Genomic DNA, 4,878 nt, shown 5'->3' with positions numbered 1-4,878 from the left:
TAAATGCAGATACAATTAAAAATAAATTATAAATCACAATCCAGAAACAAAATTTTCTATTTTTTCTTTAAGAGTGTTACAGCTTAAAATTTATTTCATTTATTGGATAAAGATTAAGAACCTCACTTACATAATCAGAAATTTCAGTTTTAATTAATGAAAAGACTAAATGTTTACTTATTTCCTCTCTTTAGTCTCAAAAAGATCTAAAACCTACCAAGATTCTACCACACAGGAAGTTAAATCAGAAACCACAAGAAAGGGCACCTGGGTGGCTTGGTTGGTTTAGAGTCTGCCTTCAGCTTAGGTCATGAACCCAGGGTCCTTGGATTGAGTCCTGCATCAGGCTCCCTCCTCAGTGGGGAGTCTGCTTCTCCCTCTGCACCTCCCCCTGCTCGTGCACTCACACTCTCTCTCACAAAAATAAATATATAAAATCTTAAAAAAGAAAGAAAGAAAGAAACCACAAGAAAGACAATGGCCAAAAATTCAAAATTCATACTAAATCTGATTAAGGCCTAAAACAGATTTCACTTTGCATCATCTATAAACACAGGTTTTGCTAAATTAAATATAAGATAGCACACTTTATTAAACTTAAATGAAAGGATAAAATTTTCTTCCAGTTCTTCATAAAAGTCAGCTGTAAGTCATTCAGAAGAGTCTAAGCATTTTTTTTATTACTTGACTTTGTTTTATTTTGCACTTAAAATAATTTCTACCATATTTTGTAATACAGAGTATCTGCTCTCCCTTAGCCTCACTACTGCTGTTGTGTTTTTATAATAATCTCTCTCAACTCTTCAATCTTTACATTCATCTTGCCCTTCTTAAATGAATTCTTCCCCCCACCCCCTCCCTCATCTTCACATCCATCTAGCTGTTCTTTCCAGTTGCTTTCTAATTCTTTCCTTCCATAATGGCATACCTAAGAATTGTTTACTCCCACCAACCTTTATAAATCTCAATCTAGTACTTACCTCTGTGTTGTTATTACATTATTTCCCCTTATGATCTTGAGGACTTCTGTTTTTTCCTAAGATTCTTTTCATTATAAGGATCAAGAGGATGGTATGTGAAAAAAAAATAGGGAAAAAAGTTTAAAACAAAACAACTTACCTTTGTAACACCATGGCCTGCTAACGACTTGACAGAAGGTTTTGAAAATGCAGGACAAGAAAAGTCATTGGCTTTGAATGGTAGTTTGTAAAGAAGTCCAACTATATTTTCATCTTCATAATCAGAATTATCGTGCTCAGATAAAGTTCTACCTCCTAGTGTTATAAGGCCACATTTTGTTCCCACTTAGTAAAAAACAAAATAAAAAGAACATGAAAATATCTGTAATTTCGAATTACTGAATAATACAAGAATGGACAAAAATCAGTGAATAACACGTCTTCAAATAGCTTACCATTCTTGAATTGCTCAGAAGCATTCATTAGCGCTCTTAAGTTTGGTTTTGGGACAGTCTAGAAAAAAATTAATAGTTTTAAGGATTACAAGTATCACATTTCATAAAATAATTATAATATTCCCCATTATCAAATGAGCACCACTACACAGAGAACACAGGTTTTGGAATCATTCAAATGTAGATTCAAATCTCAGTTCTGCCATTACAAAGCCTATATTTTCTCCTGGGATGAGGATTATGAGAGATTTAATAGCTAGTCCCAAAATGTTATTTTCCTTACCCCTAACTGATTATTATATAAATTCTTCCTCAAAAAGTTAAAAGTAAAGCTACCCTACAACCCAGCAATTGCACTACTAGGTATTTATCCAAAGGATACAAACATAGTGATCTGAAGGGGCACCTGCACCCCAACAATTTACTTTATAGTGAAAAAATTAAATTCTTTACTAGAGTATTTATAAACAAATAATTGTAGAGTGAGAAAAGTCAGTGTTATTAGGGATATACTATGAACGAAAGCCTGTTTTAGATATATTTATAATATATATGTAATGTATATATTTACAATATATATGTAATGTATATATTTATAATATGTAATTGAAAAAATTTAAGAGACTTCTATTTATAATATATCCATAATCATACTTACATATACTGAAAAATATTTTTTCCACTTACCTTTACCTTATCAGTACCTGAAAGCTATAAATTATTACTACAGAGAAAAAAATAGAAAAAGAAATGTTTCTAACACATCAACTTTCCACTTGGAGAAAGAATTGGTAATGAGAATTCTAAGGAGAAATGCACGCCTTGAAAGGATATATCTAATGAGACACAGATGGGGTTAAAGAAAATAGTTGAGGAATTTTTAGCTAAAATTCTGAGCTCATGGGGCGCCTCGGTGGCTCAGTCGGTTAAGCATCTGCCTTTGGCTCGGGTCATGATCCCAGAGTCCTGGGATCGAGTCCCACATCGTGCTCCTGACTCTGCGGGGAGCCTGCTTCTCACTCTGACTCTCTCCCCTCTCATGCTGTTTCTCTCTCTCTCTCTCAAATAAATTAATAAATTAAATCTTTAAAAAAAAAAGAAAAAAAATTCTGAGCTCACAATTAGACGATATTAAAAAATATACTGTAACCTTTTTTCTTATTTATTTATTTCCTCAACATAATTCATTTGCACTTATAAATCTTAAACATAAAAAGGGAATGTAGGGCGCCTGGGTGGCTCAGTTGGTTAAGCGACTGCCTTTGGCTCAGGTCATGATCCTGGAGTCACAGGATCGAGTCCCGCATCGGGCTCTCTGCTCTGCGGGGGGGGTCTGCTTCTCCCTCTGACCCTCCCCCCTCTCATGTGCTCTCTCTCTCTCATTCTCTCTCTCTCAAATAAAAAAATCCTTAAAAAAAAAAGGAATATAAATTTGAGCCATATTTTTAAAAATTCATATATTTAATTATGCACATTACTTATAACATTCCATTATACAGAATTCCATCTGTCTGCTCATTTATTCACATTCAAAAAATACTAAATTGGGGCACCTGGGTGGCTCAGACGTTAAGCGTCTGCCTTCGGCTCAGGTCATGATCCCAGGGTACTGAGATCGAGCCCCACATCAGGCTCCCTGCTCGGTGGGAAGCCTGCTTCTCCCTCTCCCACTCCCCCTGCTTGTGTTCCCTCTCCCCCTGCTTGTGTTCCCTCTCTCGCTGTGTCTCTCTCTGTCAAATAAATAAATAAAATCTTTAAAATAAATAAAAAAATACTAAATTGCTTCTTCCAAGCAAGACTTTATTCTAGGTGTTCCAGGAGATGCACAATTACATTTCCTAATATCCAGTAGCTTATAATGATGCAGGGGCTTTAAAATGAATATTTAAATAAGAATGAAATTTTAAATTTTAGAATCTGATACAAAGATTGAGTAGATATTTTTAAAAACTATAATATAAAAGATTTCTGAAATTGGACATTTTACCATATGGGTACAAAGAGCCTCTACTTCTAGAGCCGATTATTATTTTAGGCAAAACATGTATTCTTCACTTAGATAAAGTGTTAACTAAACTCCTAATGGAATTATTTTGAAAACACAGTGGAATACCTTTGCAATATAAATTTTGAGAAACAATTTAAATTTCTGAATTTCCACAATTTCTAATATTATTTTAGTCTAAATGTACAACAAAGGATAAAAATAGAGAAAAAAAAGTCTTTTGTAAAACTATGTTACCAAGGGAAAAAATGTCCACAATAATTGAATCCACTAAAGATTTCATTTAGGCATGAGTATTATAAACGTCATATTGAGAAAGAAAGAAAGAAAGAAAAGTCATGTTAAGATAATTTAAAACTCACAGTAAAAATCCTTATCCTTGACCAAATATCTTATTTCCTCCATTATGGAAAAGCTTTTCCCAATATAATTTTCCTGTCATTATGTATTTTCCAGTCCATTTTTTTCAGCCTCCACCTTCAGTATTTACCAGAGTAAAAAAAAAAAAAAAAATTCAACTCGTCATATTTCTACAAAATGGTTTGTTCTGACCCACTTTCCATTACAAACATAAAATGATGATAGGTAGGCCACTGCTAAATATTAAGAGTAAATAATATACAAACTAAATTCAGAGCAGGAAAACAAATTTCACAAGAGTACTTTACCTTGATATCAAAATTAAAGTCTTCATCATCTGATATAGGCCATGAATCATCAGTACCAGGTTTAATGGAAATACTTTAGAGCAAAAACATACAACAAAAACAAGTTCATTAAAAAGAAAAATCGAATGAAAGGTCAGCTATTTACTGAATGAAGTTTCTTGATATACTTAAAATTTGGCCTCTGTTTTTGTTGTTTTTATTTTTCCTGTATCATTAACATACAAGTGCTATATTAGTTTCATGTATACAATATAATGATAGGGCAATTCCATACATCACCCAGTGCTCATCATGACAAGTGCATTCCTTAATCCCTATCTCCTATTTCACCCATTCCCCCACCCATCTTCCCTCTGGTAACCATCAATTTGTTCTCTATCATTAAGAGTCTGTTTCTTGGTTTGTCTTTTTTTTTCCCTTTGCTCATTTTTATTGTTTCTTAAATTCTACATATGAGCAAAATCATATGGTATTTGTCTTTCTCTGACTGACTTCACTTAGCATAATACTCTCTAGTTCCACCCATTTCATTGCAAATGGCAAGATTTCATTCTTTTCTATGCCTGAATAATATTCCATTGTGTATGTATATCACTTCTTTACCCATTCATCTATCAATGGACACTTGGGCTGACTCTTGTAAATAATGCTGCAGTAAACACAGGGGTGCATGTATCCCTTTGAATTGGTGTTTCCGTATTTTTTGGTAAATACCCAGTAGTGCAACTACTCAATTATAGGGTAGTTCTATTTTTAACTTTTTGAGGAAAATCCATACTGTTTCCCACAGT

At 33.4% G+C, this 4,878-nt stretch overlaps 1 long non-coding RNA gene across 1 annotated transcript; it reads right to left on the bottom strand.

Moving 5' to 3' along the window:
• Positions 1-1,203: 1,203 nt before the first annotated feature.
• LOC145718406 (uncharacterized) lies at positions 1,204-4,870 on the bottom strand. Its single transcript, XR_014141783.1, has 3 exons — positions 4,088-4,870; positions 1,415-1,472; positions 1,204-1,304 (listed from the first exon to the last, which is right to left on the bottom strand). It is a non-coding gene; the product is annotated as an uncharacterized LOC145718406 (long non-coding RNA).
• Positions 4,871-4,878: the final 8 nt, after the last annotated feature.

Source organism: Leptonychotes weddellii, unplaced genomic scaffold (assembly GCF_054177405.1).
Source record: "Leptonychotes weddellii isolate Sample4059 unplaced genomic scaffold, ASM5417740v2 HiC_scaffold_15269, whole genome shotgun sequence".
Classification (NCBI taxonomy): Eukaryota; Metazoa; Chordata; class Mammalia; order Carnivora; family Phocidae; genus Leptonychotes; species Leptonychotes weddellii.
This window is presented reverse-complemented; position numbering and strand designations above follow the sequence as displayed.